Raw genomic sequence first — 26,784 nt, forward strand, 5'->3', positions numbered from 1 at the left:
GGTGGCTCAACGCCTTTAAAATATCATTAAAAAAGTAATTAGGATACTATTTTCTTTTCTTTTGATGCGTTTGGGCTCTTGAATTTGCCATTTGAAATAAGACTTTCCTTTTGAATTTTCCTTGCAGTTTGGTATTTTTGGTATTTTGACTTTATACTGTTGCTTGTTGTTCAACATCGTAAAAAAAGGATCGTTAATTTTTCATTTACTTGAAGGAGAAAGGTGGTGTCAATAAGGCGTAACATTTTATTGACAATTCTGAAAAAAACCATGCAAAGGTTTTACAGAACAGAGTACACAATTAGAAAAAGTTCAGGTTTTTCTTATGTACCCCATATATAGAACTTCTACAACAAACGTTTGTTGAAATCTAAAATTGGATAACATATTCTTCAAAATAGACATTGAACATAGATATAGTAACGAAAGTTTAAAGACTAAGACGATTAATCCAAGGATGATTAAATAAAAAGACCACTTTCACATTTTATATAGCGTTTCGTTTGAAAATTTATATAATATCAACCAGAAAAGGGTTGCAATTCTAGAGTCGTATGTTTTTTTAATTTTGTTTGATCTTGTTCTAAGACTACAATTGGACTTATATTGTAACACATTAAATAAAGAAAACTTCCAAATTTTACGGAATACGATCAAGTTTTGATAAATTTCATGCGCGTGACCAAATAGTACAAATGTAAATTAAAATAGTAGTAATATTTTTGTTACAAACAGTAGTATTTGTAAGGTATTGTAGCTATATGCAGGATATTACTGAACTTGAATCGAAAATAGCAATACAATGAATGAGCAGAAATATCTATCAGGTGCGAAATAACTAACAGAATACCGAACCAATTTTGAAGGACAAAATGACTTCGTCGTTTTATATATTACGAATAAATCGAATTTTATATACAAATTGACATTTAACATATGTATACCATGTTCTGCAACACACATATATGTAGCATAAAGTTATTCTCTGGGTTCTGTTAAGCAGCGAGTCAGTTTCCTTTCTTGGGCTAGCGAAAACTATCAATAGTATATTTTGTTCGAATGATCTGCGTTTGGTTAAAGTGTGTAAATCGTGTGATAAAAAAATCCAAAAACCACCATATAGTGCAAATTATGTTTGTCAAGTTGATGTCAGTCAAAACAGCACTTTGATTTACAGTATATGCCACATTCATACAAGTGAGAGGCTTAACTAGCTATCAATTTAAAACCTGTCTAATCCACCATTCTCTACATAAGAAAATCCAGGTACCAAGTCAGGAATATGACAGTTGTTATTCATTATTTTGATGTGTTTGAGTTTAGATTTTGTCATTTGCCTAGGGACTTTCCGTTTAAAATTTTCTTTAGGTTTTTTTACCTAACGATATTTAAATCAATTGTGTATAGAAAATATAAAATAAAATTTGAAGCATTACGGAAGGCGATACGAAAATGAAGTAAATGTCTACACAGACAAGGCATTCAGAGCATTGCATGGGCGATAATCTATAACTTCCAATTTGATACAGCTTTGTCTTTCACAATGCTTGAGATCATGATTCATTTATAGGCTAGTTGTGAGATAACCATTTTTAATCAATTTAATTGCAAGCTATACAATTTATCAATTACCAGAGACTGAAAACCTTTGTCAGTTCTTTAAACAGTTTGAATTTGGTGCTCTAAAGTAGATAATAAAAAGTAATTAATATCTGAATTACCACGACTGAAATGGTGGTAAGTTGTCCGTATGAATGCACAGAATAGAACCACTGTCCTTATAAGATGCCCAACAAAATATCTTCTTTGTTGACAGTGTAGATCCAGCAAGAATGCCACATTCGTTAACTAAATAATAAAGTTCAGACTTAGAAAACATTATATCTAGTGTCACACTTTGATCGTATAAGGTTAAAGTCTTTTTAGGATTAACGCATCCATATTCTTGACCTGACTGAACTTTGACGATAAATTTGCTTGTACTTCGCGGATTTGGTTTAGGTCCCTTCATTATTCCTTTTAATGACGAATTAAAAGTTCTTACAGTTCCAGGTTCCATAATAGGTTTTGTGTCTTTCATTTGGATTTGTATGGTGTATTCTTTATTTAAGAGTTTGCACATGTGCTTGTGTTTTTTCCAATGCCTTGTCTGACATTGTTTCGAACAGTATGTAGCTGTTCCACAATTACTACATTTTTTAAGCTGAAAGGATGAATGGTAACAGGAGCAACATGTTTGAAAAATTTGAACTGCATTTCTCGGGTGATGGAATCTAGTGTTATTGTTTCTTCTAATATTTCGGTTAGTGATAATTGGGGGTCTTGAATACTCTAACCGTTCCTCTGCAAACTGCATTTTGGCAAACCAGCTTTCCATCATAGTCTTTGCGTTGTCTGTCAACCCCATTTCAGAGGAATTTATAGCAAAAATGTCTGGCCCTGTATGATCCCGTATGGTGTTGCCATCAATAATAACAGACGCCGAATAGTTTGTTCCAATTCGTATTCCACCACATTTGTTTTCAAAAATATCATTTCCTACTATATACACCGATGATCTTGATTTAATCATCATTCCCCAAAGCCAGTTGTCTATGATTTTATTTCCAGAAACTTCGTAAGTACCACCATCCAATGACATCCCAGATAATCCGTTCTGAATGATAGTGTTCTTGGTGATAATTGCTTGAGATGTTTCATCTGACTTCATTTCAAGCATATGACTACTATTTGGATTTAACATTCCACCACAAAATATTCCCTCCTGTCCATTGCCTTGAATAAGGTTTCTACTTATTACTGCATAACCTCTTGGTCCAATTGCAATTCCATGAAACTGATTATCAATAATAACATTGTCTTCGACCTTCACCATTCCACCATTTCTTGCTTCAACTCCCATTTGCCTCATATTTTGTATTGTACAATGTCGTATTTCCAGACAAGCCTTATTTCCGTCAGCTAATACTCCCCCACCGCCACATCTATCCAGGACACAGTTTTGAACAATCAATTTACCTCCAGAGCCAACCCATATCCCCGGATAACCGACCTGACCACTGGCGAAATTAGCAAAACCTTCATTTTCTCCTTCTCTGTTACATTTTCCTGCTTCTCTCACACACCCTGAGCCACCATTGCACTGAGGAAAATCATCACAACCTTTCGGTCCATTCGATATTTTACATCTATAAAATGTGGCAATTGCATTGGAGAGGACTCCTATTTGGGCGCTTTCTGACACAAATGACACATTTTCAAAATGAATATGTATTTGTTTTTCACGCTGAAATGATATTTCAAAGGAAGAATCAGGCTGTCTTATTATGAGAAGGCAATATTTTAGGTAAATTTCAACATTGTTTTCTATTCCTATGATCTGAAGACTTTGTGTAGTAACGACAGGATCTGAAAGCCTGTAATAGCCGCTCTTTAACAATAATGAAGTGTATGGACGTTGTTCTAATGACGATATTTCCAAACCAAGATCATCTGACTTTTGAATGATCTTGAAAACAACAAGAGGGTAATGTATTTTCATTTTGTATTCTAGTAAACATTCGTCATTTAGTTCAGCGGCAATACATGCCGATGCGAGACCTACTTTTTCAAATTCAGCGGGCAAGTCACCGTTTTTCACTAAGTTTGCCATAGCATAAGCTTTCCAACAATGTGCTTTCCATTGTGTAGGAGCAAGAATAATACATTTTTCTGCATCATTCAATGCATTTTCATAATCGTTAATTTTGAGGTACATTAAACTTCGATTGGAAAATAACCTTACATCGACGAGGTCTTCTTTGGAGAATCGTATACCTTCACTGTAATACTGAATTGCATCATGATATCTGTTATCCTTAAATGCTTCGTTTCCCTTCTTCCTCAACATTTCTGTTTCATCTGTTCCTCTCTTTTCAGACTGAAATGACAAAACTGCTGACAAACAATCCTGAATTACAGATCTTTCTTTCTCCAGTAGAGGGATCTTGACTGAAGTAAATTCTGTACATATATCTTGTGAAATGTCAATAGCAGTCATTATATTTAATAGTTGCTCTTGATCTGCTAGGGCTTCATCTTGGCGTTGATGTACACTATGAAATACCGCTGTTGTATGAAAAAGACGCGCAATTTCTATGTTCAAAAACAATGTAAAGTCAATCTTTTTGTCCCTGGTGAAGTTCAGTATATGGTTTTTCAAAGTATTCGAATTTAAAGCTATTTTACTCCATAGATAGAGAGATCCCCTTTCCGAGGCGGTGGTTTTGTCAACACATAATGCTTTATATGGGGAGAATACAGATTCGAGTGCTTTGTTGATCATTCTAGCGGCAAAATGTAAAATTCTTTTGACATGATTTAAATCTTGTATGGTATCTCTGATAACTTCTTGTACAAGTCTGTGAACCGACAATGCATCTTCTCGATATTGCTGGAAAAGCGAAAACCTTGTTAGTATTTCTGTGATTTGTTTAACTCCAAATGTATCTTGCAGTGCTTCGCAAATTTCTTCGTCTTCTAATAAAGGTGAACCATTATTGATAATTTGAACCGGTATATCGTCAGGAAATAAAAAAGACGCAATTTCCATAATTTTAACAGCAGTAGTTCCTAGACCTTCCTCCTCAGATTGTTTTTGAATGTACTCAATGTTTAATTGCCACGTAGTTCTTACAGCTAGCCTTGCTTTTCCAATGTTCTGGCTTGTCTTTACGTGTATAGCATTCAATAACTTCTGTCGGAGTTTAGTAAATTTACCCATATATTGAATAAATGTACATTTTTTAGTCTTAATGTATGCTCCAGCTTGTTCGAGTGCAAGAGGCAAACCCCCTAGTTCTTCAATGAGTTCAATGATTGTTTCATTTTCATTATTCTTGTTTCTACACGTTCGTGCTTTCATAAAAATCAACCCTTCTTCTTTCGTCAGTACATCTAAGTAAAGGCAATTGCATTCGTTAATCTGTAAGGATTCCTCAACTTGCTGTGGTTCTCTTCTTGATGTTATGAGTATATGTCCTAATGTGTTTCTCTTCCATGATCCAAGCAATAGTTCTTTTGTATTGCCTAAAAGCTCATCAGCATCAACATTGTCTACAACTAGAAGCCACTGTGTTTGTAAAGAAGCTATCCATTTTAGGGTTCGAAAAAGTGTTTCTTTTGCGGTTGTGCCTATTGTATTAATATCAATTGCGAGATTTGATATTGATGTTTCTAACGTTTCAGTTGACTCTGCGGAAACCCAAAATACACCACCTGGGTAAAATGTTTGAAATTGCCAAGAATATTCTATTGCTACTGTTGTTTTACCACATCCCCCCAATCCACAAACCACATATGTATATTGTTCCCCTTTTCTTTTCAAGAAGTTTTCTTGAATGGAGCCTATCTCACGTGTACGACCAACAAAGAATTTAATGCGGTCGGGTGGATAAAAATAAACCTTCCCTTCTGGTCTGACACTTGAAGTGTACTTGAGGTTTTCGATATCTTCTTTAATCTCAGATATATTCTCATTTGTGCTGTTTAGATTTTCTGTCAAAGAGTAGACATTTTCTTTCATTTCCTTTGTTTGCGTATTCAAGTTTTCAATCCCATCTAGTGCCTTTTGTGAAGTTTTAAAAGATTCTTCAATCTTCTTGATACTTTGTTCTTGGATATTCACGATACAAGCAGTTTTATCAGTTAATCCTGAAATATCTTCTTTATTGTTGGCAATATTGTTGGAGCATATTTGTTGACTACTTTCAATTTGCCGAATGCGCTGAGTGAAAGTGCTTAATTCATTTTGTACTGTGCGCAACTTAATTTCTCCTTCGTGAAATTTTTTATCGGTTTCATCTGTAGCCTTTAGGACATACTTGGCGAGTGCCGTAGTATGTTTTGTAATTTCCTCCAATAAATCAAGTCCTATTGTGTTCCCTTGTAAAAACTGGATACCTAGAGAAAAAATATAAATACCAAATTTGTGCAGTTATATTATGTCAGTACATATACCTTACAATTCGGCTTTCAAAGTAAAAGATACGAATACAATTATAATAACTCGTTCATTCTTTGTAATGCATAAACGATGACACAATGAAATAACCTAATTCAAAGACAACATGGACAATAAAGCGCACGTATTATTTGATCTGTAACTTTCAGGTGGCCTCTAGAAATGAATCAACTGTAATTCCAAAATAAATGAGAGCATTTCTGAATTGATTATATTTCATTTGTGACTTCTTTACTGTATCTTTCTTTATTATTTTGAATGAAACAGAAGACAAAATGCATAAAATGTTTAGACCTGGCCTATGTTTGAGTCTATATTCCTTGAGCGTTGTAAGTTATTACAAAACAAAATGTATTCTGAGTACTAAAACATCTAAGCAACACGAAGAGTTTAAAGACAGAGAGAGACGAATATATTCATAAATTACAAGTGTCAACACTAGTTAACACTAGATGTTGAAATGTCATCAATCGAATAAGCAGTAATGACTAACAAAAAACTGAGATATTAACACGCGCTAAAAAGGGAGCTAGAACCGGATGAAAAGTATTTTTTATTTTTATTTGTTACCAAATCGTCCGCTTTTGTGTATGTTGGCCTTTGTTTTTGTAGTTCAGTGTTTCTGTTGTTTTTAACTTATACATGTTATAGTTGATGTGTTTCCCTCGGTTTTAGTTTGTAACCCGAATTTGTTTTCGCTTATATAATCGATTAATGACAATTGAACAGCGGTACTGAACGTACTTTATTTATTTTAAGAGATGTGTCCACAAAAGTCGTATAAACCGAAATATTATTATTAAACAATAAGAATCAAGAAAGACATCGGGTGGTCATTTCTTCTCTTCCAAACCAATATAAAATGAGGACTTTTTACAATTAACAAAGGTTCTGCAATACATACTAGTTTTATCAAAGTCGGGTAATTTTGCTATAGGAAAGAAGATATGGATCTGATGAAAACTAGAAGATAAAACATCAATACTTATTTAAAACGTAGATTACCGTTTGATTCCCAGATCTTCAGTTCTCCTAATAAGCTATTTTCATCTGTAGCTGATAATTTTAGATTCTTTATCAACTGATTCATCATTTGGAAAGACGAAAGATATTTTATGGAGTCCCATTCTGTAAAATTACAATGCGCCCAAGGATTTCTTATATCTGATCGTATCTACAAATAAAGTAAATTACATGACACGCAATGATTCGTTTTCAGTCATGTTTACATTTATACTGAACATAATTTTTTTATAGATTTTACGAGGTTATGGATACGATTAAAAGTGGATAGTACATTTTCTTAATTGAAATTTCTCAGTTTTTTTTTTTGAAATGATTAATGTAAACTTAGAACTTATAAATGTCCATCTTAATGAATTTACAGTTGAACACAACATATACACATTTTCGAAATGTACACAGTTTCTCGAATAAAACAATTATTTGCATTTTATGAGAAAGGAAATCTGGTACCGTTTCATACTCTGATGCCATGTTGCCCTTCCCAGTTCATTTGTACAAGTTTTTCTGGTCAAAGTTTTTGATGATAGTTCGTTTCAACCATCAAATGTTTGACGGATTCGAGCAGAATAGAATCTTATCATATTTTCTTGAAACTTTGATATACTTGGACCTTAGATATTAATATTTAGTCTAGTTCACAAATAATGCAAGTCAGGTTTGAGTTATAGTGTCTAGTTATGTATCTGTTTATTTGCTTTTTAATAATCTCTTTATTTGTCTTTGAGCAATTATAGTTTTTGGTCGTATGAATCTTGACGTTATTCAGTGTTTGAGTTTATCCTAGCTATAACACAATGTTTCATAGGAATTGCTCGTGCCAAGTCACGAATATTGCGGTATATTTTTACCCGATTCGTTGGTTGATAGCGTTTGATTTTGTCAGTTTTATTGACTTCCTTCTTTCAATTGCTAGTTTAATCAAAGTTGCTAGACCATGACCTAGGGACCAGAAACTGGCGTCAAAGTTATATGTCCTGCTAGTAATGCAACTTTACAATGAATATCAATGATATATCACAAAAGTGGTTCCTATCAAACTAAATGAAACATATAACTGCATAATTGTTGACGCCAATACCGTCGCCAGAATATCAATGCCTATGTCTTGCTTTCCGCGAGTTATATTAATATCTGAGATTCTGTATTCAAGCAATAATTAAACTCTACAAGTTTAAGAAACAAATATAAATATATCAATGAACAAGGAAGATAGCACAAAATTGAACGTGAAAATAGAATCATCACATTTTGCAATTTAAAACGTCCAAATACACTTAAATTTTGATATCTTATGACCTGTAGACAATAGTCAATGCTTGCACCAACATTGTAAGTGAAGGATTGTGTAATCCGGGCACACATCCGTCTCATAGATGTTTATTTGTTTCTTATATTGTGTTTTCCCTACCATTCCATTGTTTAAGCATATTTTATCAACATGTAGTTGCCGATGATCTCAAGAGGAGAGTTGCCAAGTTAAAATGTCATAACTTTCATAAGCACTCTGGGTGAACAAGTGTTAATAGTAATGTCTTACTGTTTGTAGAGTAAGACTTTAGTTGGCATACTTGTTTCGTTTGTATAAACGTTTGCTCAAGCATTGTAAATAAGACTGTCATCTGCAATTATCATATATTGTGCTGAGTTAACTTCCAGGATATCATCCAATCAAATTTAAGTAAAATTGATACAGGTTTATTTATTTTATATTGATTGCAGATGTCAATCTAAATTACAAAGCAAGCCAAGCAAACCTTTAAACTACAAGAATTTGGAAAGTACAAACTGAAGCAAGATAAAGACAGTTACCACAAAATTGTATGTTTTGTAGTGAGACAAATAATTTTTGGCGGGTAAAATGCTCCTGAATAGCTAGAAGGAAAAATATGAGCAAATGTAAAAAACACTTTGTATATTTGATGGTCAGTCTTTCGGGATCAACATATCATACAAAAGAGTAACGCTCTATGGCATTCAACAACAGTAATGAAAAATTTAAAAACATCTAGGAAACCGATTAATAAATAAAACATGGGAATTAGGAAGGGCGCATCTTAAACTTGATTGTGAGCACTGTTTAATGTTATGATTATGATAATGCTTGACTACAATCCTTTATTATACGAACCTTTTCTGCAACCTTTTTTACATTAGGTGGAAATGTATCTATGTTTATCAGGAGGCCAAGAAGTGCTGAAGAGTCACATGTGTGGTCGAACCCAGTAAAGTGGGCCATATGAGTAACCAAAAACAACTTTGAAAAGTCAACTCCATTTTGTATATCATAATTGTAACTAGAGAGATCCTTCTTTCCGCGGATATATGGTATGTTTTTATTGTTATTAACTGCTTCGTAATTGAGATCTCTGTTAGTCGGAGGATATTTCTTTAAATGATTTGGAAACATTTGATTACGTATGCCATGAACCAGCTGTATAGAACTGTACAAGCTGTTTAATTCTACAGCAACATACTGCCTTAAAGCAGGTGTAATGATAGAATTTAGACAAATACCAACTATCAGCCATCTCTTTTTGTCGTCGTCTAAATCAGGTTTGGAAACTGTAAATAGATTTATGATAAAAGAGATCAAGTTTTTTCTCCATTGATTATATATAATGTTTGACAAAAAATAGTTTGTGAAACTAATAAAAACAGTTTTTGTTTCTTTCTTTTAATCAATATTTATCTTCTTCCATTCATAGTATTGATTATCTGTTTATTTTGAGTGAGTATAACTTATAAAAAAGGAACTTGCTGATGCTCTTCAACTTTACACATCTATTGTAACAATCCCAAAGCGGTAAAGCAATGCATTTAAATTATTTGATTTAATACATGGTTTTGAAAAAAAACCCTTTTTTTCAATCAAAATTACTCTTACAAGGTGATGCATTACATTACAAGTATTTTCATAAAATCGCAAACTAGTATAAGCTTCTTCATAAAAACAGACAAATGGAGGTAATTCAGTTCTGGTCCCTCAAAATGTCAAAAACAACAAACGACAAACTAATATTTCAACAATACTATTTTTGTATAAAGCTGTCACGTGTTTTTTTTACCTTGAAATGAAGAACCAGGAATCTGCAAAATTTCACCTGTTAATTCTGCAGGAATCTTGTCCTTTAATTGTATATAGTGGCAGTCCATTTATAATCACTCAGACTTTTATATCTCATAATGGATAATCAAATGCATGTTTTCTAAAAAAGACAAAATAACAACATTTAATTACATTAGATGTAAGTTTCACTATATCACGTTATTCTGATTGGCTAACTGCACATCTAGTGTTATTCCTTAAGCAATTGCATTACTCAATAAAACTTCATAACACGAGGTCCCACAATAAAGTGCACCAGTGAATTAAATGAAAAAAAATATGATAAAATTCGTATTTTCATGATCCTAGCTAAAAAATGTAATTGTAAGTATTAAATGCTTCTTTTTGTAACTTCATAGGGTTGTAAATGCGTTGACCGTGCGCACATTTTTAAAATGTACTTCGGTCAACGTTTTTACACCCCAATGAAGTAATAACAAAAAGAAGCATTCAATTCTTAAATATAGATTTAAAGAGATTGCATCAAAGCGTTTTCATGTTAATTAACGGACCACTGGCTGTTTGGCAGCATCCCGTCCACCTCACCGCCCTGCATTCCCAAATCAATAATCAATGTTTTTTTTAAAACCCTGTTGAAAATGATAACTAGCATAAAAGTGTATTGAAATCATGCACCCCATAAAGATGATACACACATTAAACTATATTGAAACGTGTAAGGTGAAAAGTTGTAGAAGCGAAAGATGAAACATTTTAAAGTCAGAAGGTGCGAGTTCTGACAATTGAAATATCAAATCCCAGACATTACCTGTTAAACATTATAAACGAAGTTCAAACGGGATATTTTTTCAAACCAAAATACCGAACATACGTATTCATATCAACTTACAAGCTATATAGTCGCTGATAATGCTCTGTAAAGCTGTGATACGAGGATTACGGAGCGACAGAGCAGGGTGATATAGTTGTCGGGAAGGGCGATAATCAATATTTCCGTGAAAATTAGGGCGTTATATATCTCTCTTTTTTTAAAGGTTTCTAAAATTTGATAAAAGCATACGAATCTCAATCCTTCTGATATTGATATACTAGTAATCTTATGAGTTATTGGATGCCAGTTGCGATTGATAGATATATTTTGATAAGATTGTCGGCATCCTTGTATTGATGGGAGAATTTACAGAAGGTTTTGATTTAAAATTTGTAAACACAAAATCCCTGACATAATATTTACCAGTTAAACATAGATGACTTCGTTGAACGGTTCACTAAAATCTAAATCGTCACTGTAATCACGGGTATAGCGAAATATTTTAGAAATATAACATTAGGGTTCAAAAATTTATGATCCAGACAAAAGTTTCCATTATGTGTTTACTTTGTAGATGTATACCCTTATGTACTATACAGTTCCACCACTTCAATTTTGATGGAATATTTGATCATAGAAATATGAGTTTGTCTAATTTGAACCGACATTCGACGAGCGTGATTATAAACAATGAAGTGTTCTCAAATAACACCAAACTGAGTTTTCTAGCGTTCAATATCTATGAGTTCATATATGAAGCCTTCTGCATTTATTTGGCAACTTTCCAGCAGTGAATAAATAATTATATATGTGTACCGTAGAGCGTATCCAGGCAATCCTGAGATTGTAGAGAAGTCTATTAACGCGATCCTTGACAATTGCGGACAATCAGAGGATTTTCGCCTTGCTGTCAAGCGAACCAGACCTAATACCCTGCAGGAGCCGGTAAATAATTCTGTGCAGGATGAATGCTTAAGAATTGGAGAGAAGGATCTCGTTAGCCAGCATTTCAAACCAGTTCAGCGGCCGATATTTGAAGTTGAAGACTGGTATAGTGATGAAGATGTAACTACAGAAGCAGAAGTAACACGAAGAGAAAATGTCGACAGAAATAATGTTCCTGATAATTACCCACGGAATAACGGTATAGAGTCCCGAGTGCGATTTTATAACCGTGATAGATGGCGTGGAAGAGGCAGATCTCCGATGTTTAAAAATAGTCCACCAGAATTTCCGGAACCGAGAAGGGGACCGTAGAGATTATCGAGAGACAGATTTACGTAGAGGAGATCGACACCAGAGGCCAGGTGTCGGTCATCCGGGCACGGACGGCCTAATGAAAAAGAAAAAATGAAACAACGGAAGAAGATAGTGAAAGAACCAAGTGACTTTATGAACAATTGTTTATTTATTGTGTAAACTATATTAGTTTATGCAGAATTTTTTCTGTGACTGTTTTGTTTTATGCAGAAGTTTTTCTGTGACTGTTTATAGTCGAAATTTAAATTTAATTTGGTGCACGAGACCCTAAACATATTGTTATGGTGTCACGGAGCCCTTTAAAAGTACAAATTGGTGCATGAGACCCTAAACATATTGTTATGGTGTCACGGAGCCCTTTAAACAATGATTAACTACATTTTTTTTAAAGAACAGTAAATTCTGTTGTTTTAAAAGTTTTAAATCTTAAAAAAAATTGTAGACTTAAAATATATCATTAAAAGCACTAGTTAGCAAATATATATATTTTTTAATATTTTTTTTATTTTGATAGGTGCTTATTCTTATTTTTACATAGACTTTAATTTTGTTCGCAAAACTATTTTAAAGTTTATTATGAACATTTGGAACCTGTGACCCTAACTTTTTGATTGGTGTCAATCGGAACAAATTTTATTTTGTCTTTTAGGTTACTCTTGGATCCCAAGTTTTTTTGGTGTTCAAGGAATAGTTAGAATATCGTTATGAGATGAGTAATTTTTATAGTTTTATTATATTTTTCATGCTGCATAAACTGAAAAGTGGAAGTTCAGGGCTAAGAGGGGGGCTGTGTAACGTTTTTCGTTTATTACATGCATCATTGGATTTTAATTATCATGGTATAATTAGATTACTTATTCTCATTAACCGTTATAAAGTAATTCCTTACAATCTATTTTTATCGCCTTCAATCAGATTAAATGTCAAATCAATCATGTTAATCAGCTGATACCCCTTTGCTTTGTTTATACAGGTGCCTCGGTTGACCTCAGTGTCGGTTGACCTTAGCTCCGGGCTCCGGGCTTTTGTAATATAGCTCCTGTAGAATATTTCTTTGTTCAGAGTCATTTAACCATATTGGTATCAGAATACTGGAGTAGTATAAAAGAGAGAAATAGATAGTGAGAAGATAGACGAGATACGATATACGAGGAGGGGAGACGATTTTGTGTACGAGAGGTGTGTACTTACGATTTATGATTATACCACCGTATTGTTGAGCCTGCAGTTTAGATGTTGTAAACTTATATTACTGTTACATGTAGTTTGGATTTTTGAATAATACAGTATTGAACTTTTAATCGACTTTGTGTTTATCTGTTTATGTTAACTTGCAAGACTTCGTTCAGACTATATCAGGATCCATTTATTTATTTATGTAACCAGGATTCCCTTAATCACGCTACCACAGATTTTTAGGGTAAACCTGTTAAAGAGTATACTTGGCATTTGTCGTTCCGTGTACAAGTGAAACGTAGACACCAAACAAGACAGCACACACACAAGAATACACACTTGAGTTCAAGTTGCATCACGGCAAACTAACCAATCAAACACTTTTTCGTCACATATATATACTGTAAAAGCACAAATTTTCGTGGGGGATTTAATTTCGTTTATTTCGTGGATAAAAAATTTCTACGAAATTAAAACCCCAACGAAAATTTAACTGTAGATTTACATTATTTTATGATCTGACTAAATCTTATTGATATTATATAATTGATGAACATAAATGCAGACAATGAAATAAATAGGTTAATTGATTAGACATCGATATTGAAAGGTTTTCTTTAAGTCAGATGATAATCCTAATCCTTTGTTTGTACAGTAATTAATAATCACCAAAAACTGTCAATCAATGTCATTTAACAGTCTAATGCGTCTGTAATGCCCTCAAGTTGTAATACATTTATTACACAATCATTGTCCTTGGATAAAACATCAAAGGTGTGTAACAGCCAATTAGCGTGTGCAGGTTACAACACTTGATTAGTGCTCACTGTTACTATGAAATGCAATTATTGATTTTTCCCAACGGCAAAAGTTCACATCAGTTTTATTGAGTATTGTCAATTATAAAGTGACATTTGTATATTTTTTTTCTAAACTTAAAACCACGAAAATTAATCCCCACGAACTTACTTTTGGATACAAAACCACGAAATTTTAACCCCACGAAAATTAATGTTTATACAGTATATAGAATGTGTGTCAATAAATAAAATTATGTACTAAGCTTAAGTGAATAGATTGAAAATTAATATTTATCATACACAAATGTCTAATATCTTTCACAATAACGCATTAAAATATGAACTTACTTCATGATTCACCGACATCTAGTCTTTCACGTGATAATCACGCAGTCATTATGTGTGTAATAACACACGTTTACTAAGTGGAAAATTTCAGAATCACTCAGTTTTGACAAAGACCTTGCAGACACTGATTTTTCATTGATTTCATTAGTTACTGTATAACTGTGTATACTGCACGGTAAGTACAAATAACTAATAACAGTCATTTCAGCATCTAATCTTAGTGTGCATTTGGCATGATGCAACTTTAAATCTAAAATAAAAATATTTATACTGCAACTAGTTGTGTTTATTTCCTAAATGTAGAATAGAATATTTTTAGAATATTTTATTATTCTAATCATGGGCCCTTGATGGGCAACATAACATGTACACATAACACAATACATCATGATTTGTAACAGAAAACATTGTTATAAAATAAAATGAAACATTAAAAAAAAAAAGTTCAGACAGATGTTATTATCTTCATTCTATAAAATCATATACATTTAATTCCAGGCAGGATCAAAACTATAAAACCATTATAATTATCATTGTTATTACATACATTAATTAACAATTCGTCTAACATCTAGACATGTAATAATGTAGCTCCCTAAATATTTAAGTACAGACAAATTTTCTTTAGTGAATAACCAAACAAATTTTGCCTCATTTGAAAGTTGTATAAAATGAGGACTCAATTCTTTATTTACTTTAAACAATACAGTTTATCAGTATAATATGCATAAATATACAGTTTACAAGTTGTATAGCGTTAACATACACATAAATAACAAACGTTAGAAATATCAGTTACATATTATACAGTTTGTGAGTTTCATACTACATATAATAAACATATAGATCTTAAATATTATTCCTGCACTTAAATGCAAAGAGTAAGTACTTTCCTAAATTACAGAGTTCCTTAGTGTTTTTAACAGAAAGCAATTGTACTAATTTATAAGTTGACGGTCTAGTCCAATAATATTTCTTGATAAACTTTTTACGTATATCATTATAATTTGTACATTGTAAAATAAAATGAAATTCATCCTCTACTACATTTTTATCACACACAATACACATTCTACTATTTATACTTATTCCATAAAAACGACCAGTTTCAATGCATAGATTATGTGAGGACAGGCGAATTCTCGTTATCCATTTACGAGCTATTACAGGAATACATTTTTGTAAATAAAATTGTAATTCTACATTTGACACAATAAACTTATATAATCTACACTTTGGTGATGTTTCAAGCGTAAAATGCAACTCTTGTTTAGCTTGATCATATATTCGTTGTTTGGTTAATTGTAAAAATGAACTATCCAAACAAAGTACCCATTGGTTGTCCCAATAATAATAATGAGGACACATACAGTTTATCTCCTTGAAAAATAGCTCCCTATCATTTTTATATAGTAACATAGCTATATTTTGTATAATGTTAATTTCATCACGGAACACTTTCTCTACAATCAGGGGTTCATTAAGGGATGACAAAAAGTTTGACATTTGTGTTACGATTTAAAAAGCTACCAATGTAAAAGTTTAAGTTGCAGTATAAAAACAATATTTAGGTCAATGTCATTAAAAATATAAACTTTGTATACTGGTCGCAAAACGGGGGAAGGGCTCGGTAGAACCTCGCCCTTCTCCAGTTTCTCAGCTCATGCAAAAAAGGTTATATTTTTCTTTCATTGACCTGATATTGTATATTAAGCGATCTAGGCGTGAAACTCTCTGATTGTGTATAAAAAGGGGGACTATGAATACATGTATATTGTGGGTACAACGTGGATTTAGCCACAGTATAAAACAGGTGTAAGATCATTAACACGGGCATGGAAAGTCTACGATGCCATTTATTTTGCAGATGTTTTTCTCGCCAACGACGATAGTCGTGGAAAGGTAAACATAGGCCTCTGTTGATTTGCCGGTGTACATGGTGTAGTTAACAATTGTTTCTGCGCTAGTTAGTTTGAGGCAAGTCCTAATCTTGTAACTTGCATTGTTGTATTTTACTCCAGAATTTATACGCTTATTAAACAAACCTCCCGGAGAGGGGGACCTGGAACAGTTTTAATGCATGTCACTTATTTAAGTGACAAGAATATTAAATTTTAAATACATTTATATTTCAGAAATTATATGCTTTTCTGAAATTATGAATTTCAATATGAACGAAAGAGCTTTTTTCATTACAAGCATCCGTCGATCGTTGTCTGTAGATGTTGTCCGTCGTGTTGTCTGCCCCCGTCGTGATTGTTGTCGTTTTCTTTTACAAAAATAGTCTACTCTGAAATTAGTGAACCAAATTTAACCAAACTTTGCCACAACCAAGATTGCCGATATGGCTAATCATGTTCCAAAGGGGTAAAATGCAAGCTGTGTCTCTTATTTCTTACAGTCAACGAAACCTGTATTGAGAGAGTTCTTTCTGTCAAATTAATTGGAATTAATATTGATGAAAATTTAAGCTTGGAACATCTGGTTTATCGTTTACGTAAGACAAGTAATAGCTTTTCTAAATCAAAACTAGCCGCTTTTAACTTATGAAAGTGGAAAATGTTCTTTATTAAACCAGGAATATCGTTACCATAAATTACTTAAAACCTTTACTAAATTTTTCCATAGATATAAAGATTTGGTTTTGAAGTTTGGTTGTACCTGTAGAAAACTTATTTCAAACGGGATAGCACATCCTCATTTTTACGGAAATGTTGTTAACCGTGCCCGAAAATTTAGAAATGATCCATGTAAACTTGTCGCTCCTTTAAATAAACTTATTCTAAAAGGTTACCTATTCAACACTGTAATAAGATCATTGAATATTGTTTTTATTGGTATAAATATTGATTTTTTTATCAGTAAATTAAAAGCTAACTAAATATTCCTAGTATGTTATATGTATATACACATGCATGGATCTACAATCTGTCGATACCTGTAACTTGGCATTGCACAATGTCATGTTTTTCTCTGGGTGTTTATGACGTCTTTACACTAAATCCATTGGATGTTGGATTCGTACGGATTGATAGTTTAGTCTTAGTTGCATGATTTGTTTTTAGTTGTTATTGGCTTTGAACTAGCTGTCAGATAACTACGAGTACTCTCAGATCTGTTCATCGTGTCTTTTTTTGTGTCGGGATGTATAAGTACCGGGCCACGTCTACTTGTATTTTGTCCATCTGATGAGTTAAGCCTTTTTCAACTGATTTTTATAGTTCGTTCTTTCTTATGTTGTACTGTTATACCACTGTCCCAGGTTAGGGGGAGGGTTGCGATCCCGCTAACATGTTAAACCCCGCCACATTATTTATGTATGTGCCTGTCCCAAGTCAGGAGCTTGTAATTCAGTGGTTGTCGTTTGTTTATGTGTTACATATTTGTTTTTCGTGCATTTCTTTTTACATAAATAAGGTCGTATGTTTTCTCGTTTGAACTATTTTACATTGTCTTATCTGGAACTTTTATAGCTCACTATGTGGTATGGGCTTTACTCATTGTTGAAGGCTGCAAGGTGACCTATAGTTGTTAATGTCTGTGTCATTTTGGTCTTTTGTGGATAGTTGTCTCATTGGCAATCATACCACATCTTCTTTTTTATATATTTGTAGATTAATTCATGCAGAATAGCCTTGCATATCAATCAACGTGCTTTACGGAACACCGTTATGAAGCAGCATACCGTTTTATGTTAGGTGTCAAATAAATGTCCTTATCTTACGAATCCTTTAAAGCTTAACATACTGGATTGACAATCTTGTGACCGTTCTTTACAATTGCCAACAGTATATTCGTATTTGAAATTTATAATTATTTTGTTTTATTTCTCTGTCTCTCATATTGCATGTTCATATAAATATTTTGATAAATAAAAAGTCAGAAAATACATGTAAAAAAAAAACCACAAAAAAAAAATCACATTATAAATCGAACATTGTTTCTCTTAGCACTTTCGCCGCATTTCTTACGGTTAACCAGATGACTTGTGACGTTTCTGTAATTAAAAGAGTGAAAGTCCACAAACAGCAGTTAAAGGACCCCAAAAAATAGAAATTCTCCATGTTTTGAACACTTTGGCAAATGTGGAAAGAGAAAATTTAAAATTTATCCCTATTATAAAATTCAGCCTGAAGCCAAGAAACACTATTGTATTGAAGTGTACGAGCTGACATAAAATAGAAAGTGAAATTCGGTTCGTGAATATGATTCCGTAATGTATACATACTTCAGCTAAACGTTACTGTTATATGTATAAGTATTGTAAAAATGGTCAATAAACACCAAAACAACTACTAGAGGTTTGTTCTTGATCCTGCTCATTGTTTTCTATATATCATAGCTTGACTTGGGAAGATTAAAACATTAAACGTAAAATGTTGATATGACATGTCCAGTTTAGAAGATCGTAGGTTGAATTTTAGAGGTAAAAAGTTTATTTTGTTGTTTAATTTGGCTGCTGTCTAAATCAATTACGTATACTCTATATATATATATTTATAGGAAGAGCCAGAGAAAGCTACACAACGTTCAACCCACCTAATACCCTGTCTTCAGATGAAAAATGGGGGAGTGCATTGATCATACTTGTCATTTATATTAAGAGGTAGAATATTTCTTTATTTAAGGTTCATGAATAGTTATCAAAGCTACCCGGATTATAATTCTATACGCCACACACGCGTTTCGTCTTCTTAAGTCTCACCAGTGACGCTCACATCAAATGAATTATGAAGCCAAATAAGTACAAAGTTGAAAAGCATTGATGACCAAAATTCCTAAAAAATTGTGCCAAATACGACTACAGTACGGTAATCTATTCCTTGTATATGAAAAAAAAATATTTAGTTTTTCGATAAATTCAAAGTTTTATAAACAGGAAATTTATAAATGACCATATAGTTGATATTCATGTCAACACCGAAGTGCTGACTACTGTGTGGTTGATACCGTCGGGGACCAAACGACTACTAGCAGTGGCATCGGCCCAGTGGTGTAAATAGTTTTCAAATTACCAGGATTATAATTCAATACGCCAGCCGCGCGTTTCGTCTACATAAGACTTATCAGTGACGCTCAGATCAAAATAATTTTGAATCCAAACGAGTACAAAGTTGAAGAGCATTGAGAACTCAAAATTTCAAAAAGATGTGCTAAATATGACTAAGGTAATCTATTCCTGGAATAAAAATATCTTAAGTTTTTCGAAAAATTCAAAGTTTTATAAACAAAAAAATTATAAAATGGCCATATAATTGATATTCATGTCAACACTTAAGTGCTGACTACTGTGCTGGAGATACCCTCGGGGACAAAACGTCTAACAGCAGTGGCATCGACCCAGTGATGTAAATAGTTATCAAATGTTCATCATGATATATGATGAGGTCAAGAAATTTATGTGATATAACTGAAGACACTTTAGTTGTTCTTTAGAAAATAATGATAACTAGCGCTCATCAAAATGCATTGACACAATGCACCACATAAAGATGGTTAACACATTAAACAATATTGAAACGTTCAAGGCAGAAATTTGAAGAAGCAAACAATGGCACATTTTGAAATCTGAAGATACGAGCTCTGGCAATTGAAACAATTTTGAAAATATCAACTCCCAGATAACATGTCAAACAATATAGACGAAGTTCCAACGCGATATTTTCTAAAACCAAAATACCGTACAAACGTATTCATATCTTCTTACAAGCTCTATAATCAATATTTGTGCTGATAATGCCTGCTCTCGTCTCAAAGCCGTAATACGAGGATTACGGAGCGACTGAGAGGGGTAATATAGCTGTAGGGAAGGACGATAATCAATATTTCTGTAAAAATTAGGGCGTTATATATTCCCTTTTTTTTAATAAAAAGTTTGTAAAGGTTAACAATTGCATTCGGAATCTCAATCTTGTGACCCTCTGACTTTCAAGTAATCGTATGAGTTATTCGATGCAAGTTGCGATTGATAAAAATATTTTAATTATACTGACGGAATCGATGGATGAATTGACAAAATGTTTGAATCAATTGTATTTTATAAAGAAATCCCTTACATAATATTTACCAATTAAACATAGATCACTACGTTCACTGAAATCTAAAACAGGTATAGTGAAAGATTTTAGAAATATAACATGAGGGTACCAAAATTTATGATCCAGACAAACGTTCCATTCAGGATGTGTTTATTTTTTAGATGTATACCCTTATGTACTATACAGTTCCACCACTTTAATTTTGTATCTCAATTTGAACAAAGAAAAATGAGTTTGTATTGTTTGAACCAACATCCGACTACCAATGATTTTATGAAATGAAGTGTTCTTATAAACTGTTTTCTAGCGTACAATATATATGAGTTCATTAATCATGACTACATTTATTTGACAACTTTCCTACAATGATTACTATGTATGTGTCAATAAATAAAATTATGTACTAAGTGAGTAGATTGAAAAATTATTGGTATACACAAAAAAATGTGTCATATATTTTACAAAAAAGCAATACCATATTAATTTACCTCATGATTCATAATAATACACAACTTTTCTTCCTCGTGGCATGTTAGATGAATAACTATTATTGATAGTTGAGAATCGATAGTCTACAATTGAGACATTTAAATAAGGGACCTTCTCAAAAGAGTAGAACTAATTATTTATTTACTGGGTACATTGATTTTTTTAAACATTGCTGCACATGCACGGATCCAGCCAGGATGTTCCAACATCTGGAAAACCATGAAACATTTATATGATTTAAAAAAAAATGGAAGACATAGGGGAGTTCCGGATCTCGACGATGATATTTAGCAGTTCAGAGAGCAGAGTCACTAAATTATTTTTATCGATACAATGTGTTTTGATACGAACCCTTTCAAATTATTATCGTCTCATGACTCTCGTTTGTTGTTTGTGAACAGTAATCATTTATCTTACACGTCTAATATTAGTCTGTGTGTAGTAAACACACGTTTTCTACTGTATACTGCATGGTAAGTATAGATAACTAATAACACGAAATTTAGTAACACACGTTTTCTACTGTATACTGCATGGTAAGTATAGTAAACTAATATCACAAAATTAAACTAATAACACGAAATTTATTGACACTAACATAAAATATTTACCGACCAAGACGTGAAACTTTCTGATTGTGTATAAAAAAGGGGGACTATGGATATCTATTGTGGCTACAACACAAATTTAGCCACAGTATAAAACAGATGTAAGGGTATATAAGTGGGCACATAAAGTGGACGATGCCATTAGTTTTGCAGTTTTTGTCTCGCCGAATAAAGAAAGTCGGGGAAAGCTAGACATATGTGATGCTTTTCCGGTGTAGTTAACAATTGTTTCTGCTCTAGTAAGTTTAAGGTAAGTTAGAATTTGACTTAGGTAATGAGAAAAACTATCTAGTTTAAAAATATATCCGATGACCCTGCCTTCTAAATAAGATATGGCCGACATAGCTAAACAAAGTTCATAGGGGGTAATATGCAGGTTGTTTCTCTCGTTTTAACGACGTTATCAATACAGAAAATCTAACAGGACAAGAATTTTGAAAATTTTGAGTTCTACAAATTGTTCATTTAAGTCAAATCTGTCAGGATTTATTGCCTGTAAAAGAAAAGAGGGACAAAAGACACCAAAGGGACAGTCAAATTCATATATCGAAAATAAACTGGCAACGCCATGGCTAAAAATGAAAAAGACAAACAGACAAACAATACTCCACATGACACAACATAGAAAACTAAAGAATAAACAACACGAACCCCACCAAAAACTAGGGGTGATCTCAGGTGTTCCGAAAGGGTAAACAGATCCTGCTCCACATGTGGCATCCGTCGTGTTGCTTATGTAATAACAAATCCGGTAAATATTCTAATTCGGTACGTCACATTCATGAAAGGAAAGAGGATTGTTGTTACAATGTAAGACATATCCGATATCATACAATTTTCATCCGTTATGCATTGAAAGCTATAATAGATAGAGAGAAACTTCAAGTTGCAATAGTTATCAAAAGTACCAGGATTATAATTTAGTACGCGAGACGCGAGTTTCGTCTACATGAGACTCATCAGTGACGCTCATATCAAAATAGCTATAAAGCCAAACAAGTACAAAGATGAAGAGCATTGAGGATCCAAAATTCCAAAAAGTTGTGCCAAATACGGCTACGGTAATCTATGCCTGGGATAAGAAAATCCTTAGTTTTTCGAAAAAAATCTAAGTTTTTTTTATAAAAATGACCACATAATTGATATTCATGTCAAAACCGAAGTGCTGACTACTGGGCTGGTGATACCCTCGGGGACGAAACGTTCACCAGCAGTGTCATCGTCCAAATGGTGTAAATAGTTATCAAAAATACCAGGATTGTAATTTAGTACGCCAGACGCGCGTTTCGTCTACATAAGACTCTTCAGTGATGCTCATATCAAAATAGTTATAAAGCCAAACAAGTACAAATTTGAAGAGCATTGAAAGTCAAGATTTATGAAAACGTGTGAGCTGGTCAAAATCGTCAGTCAACTCCTAATTAGAGAAATAATTGCCCTTGAATGTTAGATTTTTACCATAATTTTTTCTCGCAATTTTGATTTTCGAAAGAAAATTATGTTGTTGATTTGGGGATGTAAGTGTTTGTTCATTAACATGAAAACATTTTGACGAAATGTTTTCAAGTTCAGATATGTTGTGACTAAATAAAGGTCAAGTTCAATTTTCAAGATTTTAGCTTTTCTCTTTGTTTAGGTGCAGAATTCTCAGAAGAATTCGATTTTTGAAATACTTATTAATTACTTAATTTCTGTTCAAAGGAAAATACTTAATTCCTGGGATATGTTTATTTTTATTTTAGTCTCCGATGTATATTTTTTTTAAATTATTAATTGATATTGGCTTTTGAATAGCTTTCAGTAGCTGCGAGTACTCTCAACTCGTATTTTCGTGTTAATTTGACCTGTTGATACAATTTGTAATGTTTTTTTTGTTAATTAATGTTCACTTATTTGTGGTTATATCTCGTGTCTCTATTTTTTATATATACCAGATTTGATAAGCGTTTGGGATGATTATTTTTCACTTCTGTTCTCATCTATGAATAAATTTTTCATACCTGTGTACATTATTCTTTTTGAAAGCATTTGTACAAGGTTATGATTGCTTTTCTGAAATCGTTTAACATCTAACACTTATGCTATTTTGATCTTGTATTTACATTGTGTCATAAATAAAGTTTATATCTTTGTATATGTTTGTGTATGTTCATTTGTGTGCAACTGATTTTATATAGTGTGTCTTTCTACCTTGTGATGTTACACTATTGATTCAGATAAGGGTATAGGTGGGTACCTATTAAACGTTTACACCCGCAGCATTTGTTTACACCTGTACTAAGTCAGGAATCTGATGTTCAATAAGTGTCGTTTGTTGAATATGTGGTTTATAAGTGTTTATAATCTCTCATTTAGATTAGACCGTTGGTTTTCCTGTTTGAATAGTTTTACACTGATATTTTAGGGCCCTTTAAAGTTTGCTGTTAGGTGTGAGCTTAAACTTTGTGTTGAAGGCCGTACTTTGACCTAAAATGATTAACTTTTACAAATTGTGACTTGAATGAAGAGGTATCTCATTGGTACTCATACTATATCCTACATATATAAATTAATTGTTCACTAAACTTTTGAATTTTTTAAATTCTAAGGCTTTTCTAACTCAGGAATAGATTACCTTAGCTGTATTTTGCAAATATGTTTTTGAATTGTGGTCCTCTATCCTCTTCAACTTCTGACTTTATTTGGCTTTTTTTTTTTTAACATTTTGGGATTCGAGCGTCACTGATGAGTCTTTTGTAGACGGAGCGCGCGTCTGGCGTAAATACAAAATTTTATTCTGGTATCTGTGATGAGTTAATTTATTCTTATACCCAATAACTCAAATGCATTTAACATAAATTTTCATTTTGAGTTATTTTCCTTATGACAGAAATTATGTAATTGAAAAGTATTATGATAGACAGTAAATTTTTAAGGACAATTGTGTGGTAATTGTATTTTTTTTAAATGATTATTGTCTGAGTTTTTAGTTTAAAGGGTTCAATACCAATACTCTGTGTGTATGGTTTTTGGGATTTAAGTCTGTTTTTGAAACATAAGGTCTAAAGGGTCTAAAATTGAAATTTTTAATTTAGCGGCCTGTATTGTAATTCGTCAACATTTATGTCCAAAGAGTCTATGATTATCTAGATTAGGGGCATGGCCAGCTCATATGATTTTATTATATATTTATTAAGCATCTAGATTCAGAGATTTAATTGGACAATTAACATGACTAACAATAATTATGACATCATGTTTAATTTTAGAGAACAAGTTTTCAGTGATTAAATCATATCTAACTTCATCTATTTTTGTTGTACTAAGATTTTGGATGTTGGATATTGGTCCATAAAAGCCTAATTTAAAATTTTTCCGTATTTTGACTACATTCATTTTGTGTCACAAACATATGCTGTGTCAAATATTCAATCACAATCCAAAATCAGAACTGTTTTTAAGATTCAATGTTGTGTCCATATTGGCTCAACTGTTCAGGGCTCGTTCGACCTCAGCAGAAAAATCCGGTTTGCTGTCACTCTGTCAAAGTACGGTATTCAACGCGGAGTATTGTGTCACACCGAACATCAAGCTATACAAGGCACCACAATAACTAGCGTAAAACTATTCAAACAGGAAAACCAACGGTCTAATCTTTAAAAAAACGAGGAACTAGAAACACTTATGAATTAACGCCAACCACCAACAACAGGATCCTGACTAACGACAGATACAAACAAATGCAGCGGGTTTAAACGTTTTAAAAGCAGCTAACCTTCACCATAACCTGTAACATTACAATATAAAAAGACACACTATAAAAAGATCGATCGGAATGGCTTGATTCGAAAATATATATATATATATATATATAAAAAACCTGACTGTGTACTATCGTTTATTGAGTCAACTCCATCATGCTTGCTAAAGAGTTAAAACGATTCAAAAGTTTATAAACTAGAATAGTTTTAAAAGAAATTTATGACGTGTTTTTTCATTTTTTAAAAAGACTAACAGTCATTTGTTTTTTTATAGAAAAATGAATTCATCCACACAGATACAACAAGAGAAAAGGAAGAAATACGAAAAGGATATAAAAGAGTTATCTATGCCTGACGGCGAAAAAGATGTAAAAGAGTTATCTATGCCTGACGACAAAAAAGGTGTAAACGAGTTATCTATGCCTGACGACGAAAAAGAAATAACACGATTGCTAAGAGATGACCCCAATTTTAAACTCCGCGTGAATAATCTATTAGAAATGAAGAAACAGCTCGTCTTACAGAATAACGACGCACACAGTGTGTTTTTACGACCAAAGTGTCGGATGACACCTGCTATGTTTACCGCTTACCCTGATTCACCAACAGCGCAACGATATATGGAGGCTTTCGATTTTTTCTTATATGGTTGGCTCATTCTAAAAGACTACAACAAAGATGTGGTTGATAACGAGAATGATTGTGATTTTTTACAGCCTGCATTTCATGCATATTCTTACGGTGAAATGACCGAACAACATCTATTTAGTCAATTTCAACCTCCAGAAAATACGTCAAACTTAATAAACCAGTACTTGAAATTACGACCAAGGGACGTTTTAACTCAGTATTTTAAAACAATTCTTGTTTTTAACCCCAACTTATCAAAGTACAAATCAGAAAATTTTTCCGATTTCGATTTCCAAAAAACAAAAATTGTAACAGGCGAGGAATTTATACATCAGCGTTTGCCATACGCTGATTTAACAGGAGACGACAGATCCATGCTCAAAAGTTTATACTACCAACTAGGAGCAGTTTATGTTACAACATGTCAGGTAAAAAGGGCACTAGATTCTTTCCAGAAATGCTATGATCTTGACAAAACAAATGTGTCAGCCTTGTACGGAATAGCATGCCAGTATAGGGAAAAAGACCCAGAGAGAGCTATCAAATTGTTATTGCAGTTTATTGATCGAGCACCTGATTGTGATAAACAATATCCAAACGCTCATTACCAATTATCACATCTATATTTAGAGCATTATAAAAATGATCAAGAAGCAATGAGATACTGTAATCTTGCAGAAAGAGCCGAAAAGAAACGGCTTTCGTTTTTGTATCCAGTTGATATTCCTCAAAAGAGGATGGTGCAAATGTTCAAGCTAATGTACCAGGAATAAAAAAAAGCTACATCATT

At 32.8% G+C, this 26,784-nt stretch overlaps 2 long non-coding RNA genes across 2 annotated transcripts; one reads left to right on the forward strand and one right to left on the reverse strand.

The window, feature by feature from the left end:
- Positions 1–1,575: 1,575 nt before the first annotated feature.
- Positions 1,576–14,667, reverse strand: LOC143047785 (uncharacterized). The gene is made up of 5 exons (XR_012969659.1): positions 14,490–14,667; positions 10,093–10,233; positions 9,156–9,589; positions 7,007–7,175; positions 1,576–5,940 (listed from the first exon to the last, which is right to left on the reverse strand). It is a non-coding gene; the product is annotated as an uncharacterized LOC143047785 (long non-coding RNA).
- On the forward strand, positions 14,536–26,784 carry LOC143047786 (uncharacterized). The gene is made up of 3 exons (XR_012969660.1): positions 14,536–14,664; positions 18,993–19,095; positions 25,639–26,784. It is a non-coding gene; the product is annotated as an uncharacterized LOC143047786 (long non-coding RNA).

This window comes from Mytilus galloprovincialis, chromosome 10 (genome assembly GCF_965363235.1).
Source record: "Mytilus galloprovincialis chromosome 10, xbMytGall1.hap1.1, whole genome shotgun sequence".
Lineage (NCBI taxonomy): Eukaryota > Metazoa > Mollusca > Bivalvia > Mytilida > Mytilidae > Mytilus > Mytilus galloprovincialis.